This window comes from Bufo gargarizans, chromosome 6 (assembly GCF_014858855.1).
Source record: "Bufo gargarizans isolate SCDJY-AF-19 chromosome 6, ASM1485885v1, whole genome shotgun sequence".
Lineage (NCBI taxonomy): Eukaryota > Metazoa > Chordata > Amphibia > Anura > Bufonidae > Bufo > Bufo gargarizans.
Window position 1 is genome coordinate 114,357,799 of NC_058085.1, and position 13,388 is coordinate 114,371,186.

Consider the following 13,388-nt stretch of genomic DNA (forward strand, 5'->3'; position numbering starts at 1 on the left):
GCTGTATATTGTGTGGTGGGCTGTATACTGTGTGGGGCTGTATACTGTGGGGGGCCTGTATACTGTGTGGGGCTGTATACTGTGTGGGGGGCTGTATACTGTGTGGGGGGCTGTATACTGTGTGGGGGGCTGTATACTGTGTGGTGGGCTGTATACTGTGTGGTGGGCTGTATACTGTGTGGTGGGGCTGTATACTGTGTGGGGGCCTGTATACTGTGTGGGGGCCTGTATACTGTGTGGTGGGCTGTATACTGTGTGGGGGGCTGTATATTGTGTGGAGGGGCTGTATACTGTGTGGGGTGCTGTTTACAGTGAGGTGTTGTATACTGTGAGGTGTTGTATACTGTGGGGTGCTGTATACTGTGGGCTGCTATACTGCTCTACTATATACTGTGGGGTACTGTATAGTGTGGGGTGCTATACTGCATACTGTGGGGTGCTGAGGTGCACTGTAACACTAGGGTGAGCTGAGCCCTGGTCTCCTTCCTGCAGAGCGGTGCCCACTTCCAGCCCAGAGCACTGATCCTGAGCCGCTGGAGTCTTCAGAACTGGAAGTATTTACAGTCATTCACTGTACTCTACCAGGGGTGTGGATTTTTTGTGTGTGTGTTGTGGTGGAGGGTGTGATTGCCTGCTAAGGTGTGGGAAGGCAGGATCCAGGGGGCCCAAGTAAATTTTTGCCCAGGGTCCAATCAATATTAAAGACGGCCCTGCCTCCCTATTGCAGCCATCCTCTCACAGCCGCACGGGATCTGGCTGAGGGAGCGGACGATTTCGGAGGCGGTGCTGAGGTGAGGGAGGCAGCGCTGCGGTGAGGAAGGCGATTTCTAGTGGGAAGGCAGCGCTGGGCACCAGATGGAGATGGCTGCAGCCGGGCACCCTGTATGAAGCGACGTCCCCTTGGGCACCTTAGGTAGGTGAATGACAGGTTATAAAAACCTGTTTTGTGTGCTAATAGAGCCACAGGCACATTTAATAAGGACAGTTTTGGATTCAGGTTATTAGTAGGGACCTGGCCATATGTTTAGGTTATAGGCCTCAAATGTCATGACAGAATCCCTTTAAGTGGTGCCATTAGAAAGTGCAACTCGTCCTGCAAAAACAAGCCCTCATACATCTATGTGAACGAAAAAATAAAAAAGTTCTAGGTTTGGATATGCAGGGAGTGAAAATCACCATGTCCTCAAAAGGTTAAAAAGGATATTCCTGGTTGATAAAAGTTATAGATGGATATAGGGTAACTATCAGATTGAAGGGGGTCCTACCACTAGGGCCCCCCACTGATAATGAGAACGGGGACCCTGTACACACACACACAGTCAGGTCCATAAATATCTGGACATCGCCACAACTCTAACATTTTTGGCTCTATACACCACCACAATGGATTTGAAATTAAACAAGATGTGCTTTAACTGCAGACTGTCAGCTTTAATTTGAGGGTATTTACATCCAAATCAGGTGAATGGTGTAGGAATTACAATAGTTTGCATATGTGCCTCCCACTTGTTAAGGAACCAAAAGTAATAGGACAGAATAATAATCATAAATCAAACTTTTACTTTTTAATTTAACCACTTAAGGACCACAGGTTTATACCCCCCTAGTGACCAGGCCCTTTTTTACAAATCGGCACTCCACAACTTTAGCGGTTTATTGCTCGGTCATGCAACTTACCACCCAAATGAATTTTACCTCCTTTTCTTCTCACTAATAGAGCTTTCATTTGGTGGTATTTCATTGCTGCTGAAATTTTTTGTTATTAATCGAAATTTAACAAAATTTTTGCAAAAAATGACATTTTTCACTTTCAGTTGTTAATTTTTTTTGAAAAAAACGACATCTATATATACATTTTTCTCTAAATTTATTGTTCTATATGTCTTTGATAAAAAAAAAAAAAATGTTTGGGGGGAAAAAATGGTTTGGGTAAAAGTTATAGCGTTTACAAACTATGGTACAAAAATGTGAATTTCCGCTTTTTGAAGCAGCTCTGACTTTCTGAGCACCTGTCATGTTTCCTGAGGTTCTACAATGCCCAGACAGTAGAAAAACCCCACAAATGACCCCATTTCAGAAAGTAGACACCCTAAGGTATTCGCTGATGGGCATAGTGAGTTCATAGAACTTTTTATTTTTTGTCACAAGTTAGCGGAGAATGATGAATTATTATTTTTTTTCCTTACAAAGTCTCATATTCCACTAACTTGTGACAAAAAAAAAAAACTTTCATGAACTCACTATGCCCATCATGAAATACCTTGGGGTGTCTTCTTTCCAAAATGGGGTCACTTGTGGGGTAGTTATACTGCCCTGGCATTTTAGGGGCCCTAATGCGTGCAAAGTAGTTTGAAATCAAAATCCGTAAAAAATGGCCTGTGAAATCCGAAAGGTGCTCTTTGGAATGTGGGCCCATTTGCCTACCTTGGCTGCAAAAAAGTGTCACACATGTGGTATCGCCGTACTCAGAAGAAGTTGGGCAATGTGTTTTGGGGTGTCTTTTTACATATACCCATGCTGGGTGAGAGAAATATCTCGGCAAAAGACAACTTTTCCCATTTTTTTTATATAAAGTTGGCATTTGACCAAGATATTTATCTCACCCAGCATGGGTATATGTAAAATGGCACCCCAAAACACATTCCCCAACTTCTCCTGAGTACGGCGATACCACATGTGCGACACTTTTTTGCAGCCTAGGTGGGCAAAGGGGCCCACATTCCTAAGAGCACCTTTCGGATTTCACAGGCCATTTTTTACACATTTTGATTTCAAACTACTTCGCACGCATTTGGGCCCCTAAAATGCCAGGGCAGTATAACTACCCCACAAGTGACCCCATTTTGGAAAGAAGACACCCCAAGGTATTTCATGATGGACATAGTGAGTTCATGGAATTTTTTTTTTTTTTTGTCACAAGTTAGTGGAATATGAGACTTTGTAAGAAAATAAATAAATAAAAATCATCATTTTCCGCTAACTAGTTTGAAATCAAAATCTGTAAAAAATGGCCTGTGAAATCCAAAAGGTGCTCTTTGGAATGTAGGCCAATTTGCCCACCTTGGCTGCAAAAAAGTGTCACACATGTGGTATCGCCATACTCAGAAGAAGTTGGACAATGTGTTTTGGGGTGTCTTTTTACATATACCCATGCTGGGTGAGAGAAATATCTCGGCAAAAGACAACTTTTCCCATTTTTTTTATACAAAGTTGGCATTTGACCAAGATATTTATCTCACCCAGCATGGGTATATGTAAAATGACACCCAAAAACACATTGCCCAACTTCAACTTCTCCTGAGTACGGCGATACCACATGTGTGACACTTTTTTGCAGCCTAGATGCGCAAAGGGGCCCACATTTTCCTTTTAGGAGGGCATTTTTAGACATTTGGATCCCAGACTTCTTCGCACGCTTTAGGGCCCCTAAAATGCCAGGGCAGTATAAATACCCCACATGTGACCCCATTTTGGAAAGAAGACACCCCAAGATATTCAATGAGGGGCATGGCGAGTTCATAGAATTTTATTTTTTTGGGCACAAGTTAGCGGAAATTGATTTTTTTTTGTTTTTTCTCACAAAGTCTCCCTTTCCGCTAACTTGGGACAAAAATTTCAATCTTTCATGGACTCAATATGCCCCTCAGCAAATACCTTGGGGTGTCTTCTTTCCAAAATGGGGTCATTTGTGGGGTGTTTGTACTGCCCTGGTATTTGAGGATCTCCGCAGTCATTACATGTATGGCCAGCATTAGGAGTTTCTGCTATTATCCTTATATTGAGCATACAGGTAATTTTTTTTTTTTTGTTCAGCCTCTGGGCTGAAAGAAAAAATGAAAGGCACAGATTTCTTCATTCGCATCGATCAATGTGGATGAAAAAATCTCTGCCCAAAAAAAAAAAAAAGGAGGGGAAAGGCGTCTGCCAGGACATAGGAGCTCCGCCCAACATCCATACCCACTTAGCTCGTATGCCCTGGCAAACCAGATTTCTCCATTCACATCAATCGATGTGGATGAATAAATCATTGCCGGGATTTTTTAATTTATTTTTTATATATACAAAGTGTTTGCCAAAGCATATGAACACCGCCGCCTCCTCAGCTCATATGCCTCGGCAAACGTATCTTTTACTGCAGAGGAGAAATCTCGTCTTGCAGCGCCGCATACACCGACTTTTGTGTAATCTGACAGCAGCGCAATGCTTCTGTCAGAATGCACATCAGTGCTGCAGCTGCTTGATCGCTTGGTCCACCTAGAAGGTAAAAAAAAAAAAAAAAAGGTCGCAACGCAATAAATTTATTAACATTAACTTTAGAGAACATTAACTTTCATAAACTTTTGAAACTGAACAATAACTTTTTTGCTTACCGGTGATTTTTTTTTACCTTTATAAGACAAACCTCTCCTTCCCCATGGGACAATGTGCAAAGTGCAAATCGCCCAGAGATGTGGCGAAGTACATTATGCACTTTGTCCCAGGTGAAAGGAGAGGTTTGTGGCAGCTCTGTGTGAAAGGGCCCTAAGACCCCTGTCCTGTGTGACGCAATCCCTACACTAATAGTGTACCTGAGTGTGAAACTTGCGGAAACACTCCCCTATGCATAGGGCAGGCTGGTCAGGACAGTCAGGACAAAAAAAGGTGGTGTCACGCCTTATTCCACCCCTGCTACAGACACAACATCTTTTTCTTGGGGAACGTTGAGTTGGGGTACCAGGATAGACAGAGGGGAAGTGGCTGCCATGTAGCCGGCTCACTACATCAGGGCCTTGGGGCACGGACCCTCCTGGATAAAGGATTTCCGAAATGATCTCTTCCTGGAATTTTAGGAAGGATCCTGTTCTTCCAGCCTTACTGTAGAGAACAAAACTATTATACAGAGCCAATTGGATCAAATATACAGACACCTTCTTATACCAGCGTCTGGTGCGTCGGGAAACTAAATAGGGAGCCAACATCTGGTCATTGAAGTCCACCCCTCCCATGTGAAGGTTATAGTCGTGGACAGAGAGGGGTTTCATAATGACTCCAGTTGCCCTTTCAATTTGTATAGTCGTGTCTGCGGGAATGGTGGACAGAAGGTAAACGTCCCTCTTGTCCCTCCACTTCACCGCGAGCAGTTCTTGGTCACACAAGGCAGCCCTCTCCCCTCCCATGCAAGTCGGGTACTAATGAGCCGTTGGGGGAATGTCATGGTCTTACCTTCTCACTGTTCTCCTTCGTTTGACATGTGCTGGCGGCCATCTTGGTTTCTGGGTTTCTTGTAGCCTCCCACCCTGCGGCTCCTCCTTCCCACTGGGAGGAGCTGGATGCCTAGCTCATATATATAGAAGGTCTGTGGCTTCAGTTCCTTGCTTGGTCCTCCTGTGTTCACATGCTTCTAAGACTGCTGCTGCTTCTGGTTCCTGATCCTGGCCTCGTCTGACTACCCCGTTGGTTCCTGATCCTGGCTTCGTCTGACTACCCCGTTGGTTCCTGATCCTGGCTTCGTCTGACCACCCTCCTGGTTCCTGACCTCTGTCTACGCAAGACCCTGCTTCGGTTTAGCCATCCGTTTGGACTTTTGCTACGGCTTGATTTCCAATAAAGCCTTCTTATTTCCACTCATCTCTGTTGTACGTCTGGTTCATGGTTCCATGACATTAGGACCAAGCCATGAATTCTGACGGTACAGGGCCATCCTCGCTACCTACGCTGGTTGCCAGACTTGATCAGCAGGATCACCTGTTGGGTCGGTTCGCTGTGGCGTTGCAAACCCTGCTTGAACGCACGGCTCATTTCGCTTCCGTTGCCGATGGGTCGGTTGTCGCTCCTGAGCCCGCTCCTACTGCCGCTCCGGTTGTTGCGCCAGAGTCTACCCCGACACCTGTTGCTGCGCCTGCGGTGTCTCGGGGTATGACCGGTTCTGCCCCCCTTCCACAGCGCTTTGGGGGAGAGCCAACTCAGTGCCGAGGTTTCCTTAACCAGGTGGGCATTTATTTCGAGTTGCTGCCACATGCCTTTCCTACTGAGAGATCAAAGGTGGGCTTCTTGATCTCGCTGCTCTCGGACAAGGCCTTGGCCTGGGCCAGCCCTTTATGGGAGAACAACAATCCGGTGGTTGCCGAGTTTTCCGGTTTTGTTGCTTCTCTTCGGAAGGTATTCGATGTGCCGGCTCGTGCTGCCTCTGCTGCGAAGCTCCTTATGTCCATCAGACAGGGTTCACGATCCGTAGCTGAATACGCCATTGAGTTTCGTACCCTGGCAGCAGAGGTGGGCTGGAATAATGAGGCTCTGGTCGCTGCTTTCTCTCATGGTCTCTCGGATGCCTTGAAGGATGAGGTTGCAGCTAAGGACCTACCAGTGGAGCTCGAGTCTCTTATTTCTTTCCTGATTTTGATTGACACCAGACTCAGGGAGAGACCTTCCTTTAAGGAGAGCCTGCGGAGGTCTCCTAACAGATTGGCGCCTACGTTTGCTGTCCCACCCGTGCCTCCCTCTCCTCCCACGCCTCCTGGGGATGACTTGTCTGGGCGTGAACCCATGCAGCGGGGGTTTGCTCGCCTGTCTGAGGGGGAGAGGGTACTCCGGAGACGCGAGGGCCGATGCATGTACTGTGGTCTCGGTGGGCATTTTCGGTTGGCATGTCCGAACCGTCCGGGAGAACGCTCGCACCTGAGGTCCTGTCGGGGGCAGATCTTGGGTGGAGTCTCCTCGTCCCCGGTTTCCCGTGTTGACAAACCACTGATCACGGTTGTCCTCTCCTGGGTCGGGGGCTCGGTGACGACCCAGGCGTTGGTGGACTCTGGTGCTGGTGGTTTGTTCATTGATAGAGTGTTCGTTGCCGCCAATTCCATTCCTCTGCAGCCTCGAGGTTCCCCACTGGCTCTTGAGGCGATAGACGGCAGACCCCTTCTGCCGCCACACGTGACTCATGAGACCCTTCCAGTGGGGATAGCCATTGGTGCCGTTCACAGAGAGTCGGTCTGTCTCCAGGTTATTTCGTCTCCACACTACTCGGTGGTCTTGGGGTACCCCTGGCTCCAGAAGCATAATCCGACTTTCGATTGGAGATCGGTCGAGATCCTCTCGTGGTCACCGCAGTGTGGGGCTAGTTGCATCCATGGGCCTGTCAAGTTGCTGTGTACTTCCTCGGACTCTCTGTTGCCTCCTGAATACGAAGAGTACCGGGATGTATTCGATAAGGTGCGCGCGGTTGCCCTACCTCCGCACCGCCCATACGATTGTGCCATAGAGTTACAATCCGACTGACATCTTGGTATATTCTGCATCCATGGAGGCCCACATTCTGGATGTCAGACGAGTGTTGCAACGCTTACGAGAGAACAAGCTGTTCGGTAAGCTTGAGAAATGCGAATTTCACCGATCCCAGGTAACCTTCTTAGGTTACATCATTTCCGCTGAGGGGTTCTCCATGGATCCTGAGAAGGTTTCGGCTGTCTTACAGTGGCCCCAGCCCAGTGGGCTTCGTGCCCTGCAGCGCTTTTTGGGCTTCGCCAATTATTATCGGAAGTTCATCAGGGACTTTTCCATGCTAGCCAAGCCTCTCACGGATCTGACCAGGAAGGGCAGTAATCCTCAGGTCTGGCCGCTCGAGGCCATCCGAGCTTTTGAGGCTCTAAAGTCCGCCTTTGTGTCGGCTCCGATTCTGTCGCATCCCAACCCTGGGTTGCCTTTTGTCCTCGAGGTGGACGCGTCTGAGACGGGAGTAGGCGCCCTCCTGTCTCAGCGTAGAACACCAGAGGGTCCTCTGCTTCCTTGTGGGTTTTACTCCCGGAAACTGTCTTCCGCGGAGTGCAACTATCAGATTGGTGACAGGGAGTTATTGGCCATCGTGCAGGCCCTTAAAGAATGGAGGCACTTGCTCGAGGGCTCGGTGGTTCCGGTTCTCATCCTGACGGACCACAAGAATCTGACCTACCTCTCTGAGGCCAAGAGATTGACACCACGTCAGGCCAGATGGGCTCTGTTCTTGTCACGTTTTAATTACGTGGTCTCCTACCTACCCGGCTCCAAGAACATCAGAGCGGATGCCTTATCACGGCAGTACTCCGAGCTGTCCGGGGAGGAGTCGATTCCGACTACGGTCATACCCCCGAATCAGATCCTGGCCGCTATTCGCACCAGCCTGACCTCTCCTCTGGGTGAGCAGATTTTGGCGGCTCAATCTGGTGCTCCCTCTGGGAGACCCAACGGCAGATGTTTTGTGCCTGAGGAGTTGCGCACTCGGTTGTTGCGAACCTACCATAACTCCAAGGCCGCGGGGCACCCTGGAAAGAATCAGCTGTCCTGGGCGGTTTCACGTCTGTTCTGGTGGCCTTCTCTACGTTCCGACATCGCCGCATATGTAGCGGCATGCTCCGTTTGTGCCCAGAGTAAGTCCCCTCGGCACCTTCCGTTGGGCCTTTTGCAACCCATAGCCACCGGGGAGCGTCCATGGTCACACCTGGGGATGGATTTCATTGTGGACCTCCCTGCATCCCGAGGCCATACAGTCATTCTCATGATTGTGGATCGGTTTTCCAAAATGTGCCACTGTGTTCCTCTCAAGAAGTTACCCTCTGCACAAGAGTTGGCCTCGATTTTTGCCAGGGAGGTCTTCCGGTTGCACGGGTTGCCCAAGGAGATTGTGTCGGATCGGGGGAGTCAGTTTGTGTCCAGGTTCTGGCGCGCCTTTTGCTCCCAGTTGGGGATTCATCTCTCTTTCTCCTCGGCCTACCACCCTCAGTCCAATGGGGCCGCAGAACGATCCAATCAGGCCTTGGAGCAATTCCTTCGTTGCTATGTCTCCGATCACCAAGACAATTGGGTTGACCTCCTGCCTTGGGCTGAGTTTGCCAGGAACACGGCGGTGAACTCTTCCTCTGGGACGTCTCCCTTCATGGCCAATTATGGGTTCCAACCTGCCGTGTTACCGGAGGTATTCTCTCCCCAGGATACTCCGGCTGTGGAGGATCACCTTTCCGTCCTACGTACTTCTTGGGTACAGATCCAGAGGTCCCTTGAGGTCTCTGCGCAACGCCAGAGACGCCAGGCTAATCGCAGACGAGCGCCCGCTCCTTCCTACCAGGTCGGAGACCGTGTATGGTTGTCCACCCGCAACCTCAACCTTCGAGTGCCCACTCCCAAGTTGGCGCCTCGCTTTGTTGGTCCCTTCCGAGTGCTTCACAGGGTAAACCCGGTAGCCTATGCCCTTGCGCTTCCTCCTGGCATGCGGATCTCCAACGTGTTTCATGTCTCCCTGTTGAAGCCATTGGTGTGTAATCGTTTCACTTCCTCGGTTCCTCGGCCCCGTCCAGTCCAAGTGGGCAATCGTGAGGAATATGAGGTGAGCAATATCCTGGACTCACGCCTGGTCCGCGGTCGGTTGCAGTTTTTGGTCCATTGGCGTGGTTATGGTCCAGAGGAGCGTTCCTGGGTTCCCTCCGCAGATGTCCATGCTCCTGCGTTGCTCCGAGCCTTCCACGCACGCTTCCCTCTGAAACCGTTCCTTACTCCGCGGAGGAGGGGCCCTTGAGGGGGAGGTACTGTCATGGTCTTACCTTCTCACTGTTCTCCTTCGTTTGACATGTGCTGGCGGCCATCTTGGTTTCTGGGTTTCTTGTAGCCTCCCACCCTGCGGCTCCTCCTTCCCACTGGGAGGAGCTGGATGCCTAGCTCATATATATAGAAGGTCTGTGGCTTCAGTTCCTTGCTTGGTCCTCCTGTGTTCACATGCTTCTAAGACTGCTGCTGCTTCTGGTTCCTGATCCTGGCCTCGTCTGACTACCCCGTTGGTTCCTGATCCTGGCTTCGTCTGACTACCCCGTTGGTTCCTGATCCTGGCTTCGTCTGACTACCCCGTTGGTTCCTGATCCTGGCTTCGTCTGACCACCCTCCTGGTTCCTGACCTCTGTCTACGCAAGACCCTGCTTCGGTTTAGCCATCCGTTTGGACTTTTGCTACGGCTTGATTTCCAATAAAGCCTTCTTATTTCCACTCATCTCTGTTGTACGTCTGGTTCATGGTTCCATGACAGGGAAGCCCCGGCGACTAGGTTGCGCGGTGCCACAGCATTGAATTCTGACTAGATGTAAGTGCCGAAAGAGGGCCACGCTTGAGTAAAAATTGTCCACGTATAAGTGGTACCCCTTGTGGAGTAAGGGTGACACCAAGTCCCAGACAATCTTGCCACTGCTCCCCAGGTAGTCAGGACATCCGACCGGCTCCAGTTTTGAGTCTTTTCCCTCATAGACCCTAAAACGATATGTATAGCCTGTGGCCCTTTCACAGAGCTTATACAGTTTGACCCCATACCGGGCGCGCTTGCTGGGGATGTACTGTTTTATGCCAAGGCGCCCGGTAAAATGTACTAGGGACTCGTCTATGCAGATGTTTTGATGAGGGGCCGAATTTTGTGTAGCCGGTCATAAGCAGGGTGGCCTCTTGGATGACAGGTGCTATTGTCAGCGAAATGCATAAAGCACATGATGACCTCAAAACGTGCCCTGGACATTGCAGCAGAGAACATGGGCATGTAATGTATTGGGTCTTTAGACCCATGCTGAGGATAAGGCCCAAAAAATTTTTAAACTCGGAAACTGTGACTGGTTTCCACCGGAAAGGCTGGGCATAGAAGCTTTCCGGATTGGCGGTAATAAACTGTGTGGCGTAGCGGTTGGTTTCTGCCACAACTAGGTCATAGAGATCCGCGGTGAAGAACAGCTAAAAAAACTGAAGGGCCGATCCTAAATGAGCCGTCTCCACACGAACTCCAGACTGGGCGGTGAATGGGGGCAATACGGGTGCGGCGGATGCAGGGGATTGCCAATTAGTCTCCCAGAGGTGCTGGCAAATCCTAAGGGTTCTAGGGGCCTGTGAACGCGGTGGCTGCGACGGGGGAGTTATTGCACGTGCCACCGTACCAGCTGGAACTGCCCTTCTGGTGCTCGCCACTTCACCAGGGAATACGGCAGTGCTGGTAGAAGGTCCAGGGTGTGCTGCGCTGCTGGTGTATGCCGCACCATAAACAAGATCAGCGCTAGCACCACTCTGCTGCAAATGAGGATCATCATCACTTAATTTAGGGGGTATTCTTCTGAGACGACCTAGGAAAAAGAGCAAACCTACCTAGTAAAAAGGAGTGCTTGCGAAGTAAAGCTGCGATCGCTAATAAAGATCCAAAAAGCTCAAAAGTGATCTTTATAGCGGCGCAGCGATTTTACTGTGTTTTTGCAGTGATCAGAAATAAAAATAATTCTGTCACTGCGGTGGGGCGGACTGAACGCAAGTGTGCGCACAAGATCAGGCCTGATCAGATGAACACTGCGTTTTGTAGAGCCTAAGGTGACCCTAATGTACTTATATAGATCTGAATGCGATCAGTCTTGATCACTTACAGATACTATATAGTACTAGTGCTGATTAGCGACAGCGATGACGCTAATCAGCGACTAATCAGTGACTGCGGTGTGGTGGGCTGGGCGCTAAACTACCTAGCAAGTAGCTAACTACCTGGCAGGGATGAGGGACCCTTACAGGGGGGGTGATCAATGACAGGGGGGTGGACAAGGGCGTGATCAGGGAGTCTAATATGGGTGATCAGGTGCTAAATAAGGGGTTAATAAATGACAGGGTAATGTCTAATGTGTAGTGTGGTGATTTGGTGCTACTTACAGAGCTGCCTGTGTCCTCTGGTGGTCGATCCAAGCAAAAGGGACCACCAGAGGAGCAGGTAGCAGTTATATCAGACGCTATTTTCAAAATAGCGTCTGACATGCCTCTTTCATTGGTCGTTTCAAAAATCCACAGCCTGCCAGCCAATGATCGCGGCCGGCAGGCTGCAGATGAACTTGTGAACTGCGCGATCCTGTGAACGTGCGCTCCTGTGTGCGCGCGTTCACAGGAAATCTCGGCTCACGCGAGATGACGCCAATCGGCGTTAGCGCCGCAGCAATGACGCCTTTCGGCGTTAGTGTGACGGGAGGTGGTTAATACTTGGTTGCAAATCCTTTGCAGTCAATTACAGCCTAAGGTCTGGAACGCATAGACATCACCAGACGCTGGGTTTCATCCCTGGTGATGCTCTGCCAGGCCTCTACTGCAACTGCCTTCAGTTCCTGCTTGTTCTTGGGGCATTTTCCCTTCAGTTTTGTCTTCAGCAAGTGAAATGCATGCTCAATCGGATTCAGGTCAGGTGATTAACTTGGCCATTGCATAACATTCCACTTCTTTCCCTTAAAAAACTCTTTGGTTGCTTTTGCAGTATGCTTTGGGTCATTGTTCATCTGCACTGTGAAGCGCCGTCCAATGAGTTCTGAAGCATTTGGCTGAATATGAGCAGATAATATTGCTTTTGTCAGCAGTCAAATCATCAATAAATACAAGAGAACCAGTTCCATTGGCAGCCATAAATGCCCACGCCATGACACTACCACAACCATGCTTCACTGATGAGGTGGTATGCTAAGGATCATGAGCAGTTCCTTTCCTTTTTCATACTTTTCTCTTCCCATCACTCTGCTACTAGTTGATCTTGGTCTCATCTGTCCATAGGATGTTGTTCCAGAACTGTGAAGGCTTTTTTAGATGTCGTTTGGCAAACTCTAATCTGGCCTTCCTGTTTTTGAGGCTCACCAATGGCTTACATCTTGTGGTGAACCCTCTATATTCACTCTGGTGAAGTCTTCTCTTGATTGTTGACTTTGACACACATATACCTACCTACTGGAGAGTGTTCTTGATCTGGCCAACTGTTTGTGAAGCGTGTTTCTTCACCAGGGAAAGAATTCTTTGGTCATCCACCTCAGTTGTTTTCCGTGGTCTTCCGGTGTTGCTGAGCTCACCGATGCATTCCTTCTTTTTAAGAATGTTCCAAACAGTTGTTTTGGCCACACCTAATGTTTTTGCTATCTCTCGGATGGGATGGTTTTGTTTTTTCAGCCTAATGATGGCTTGCTTTACTGATAGTGACAGTTCTTTGGACCTCATCTTGAGAGTTGACAGCAACAGATTCCAAATGCAAATAGCACACTTGAAATAAACTCCGGACCTTTTATCTGCTCATTGCAATTGGGATAATGAGGGAATAATATACACCTGGCCATGGAACAGCTGAGAAGCCAATTGTAACATTACTTTTGGTTCCTTAACAAGTGGGAGGCACATATGCAAACTGTTATAATTTCTACACTGTTCACCTGATTTGGATGTAAATACCCTCAATTAAAGCGGACAGTCTGCAGTTAAAGCACATCTTGTTTGTTTCATTCTCAAATCCATTGTGGTGGTGTATAGAGCTAAAAATGTTAGAATTGTGTCGATGTCCCAATATTTATGGACCTGACTGTATGTCTTTTTTCAACTGTATTAACTATGTAATGATGAACGTTAGAAAGAAAACTACAAAA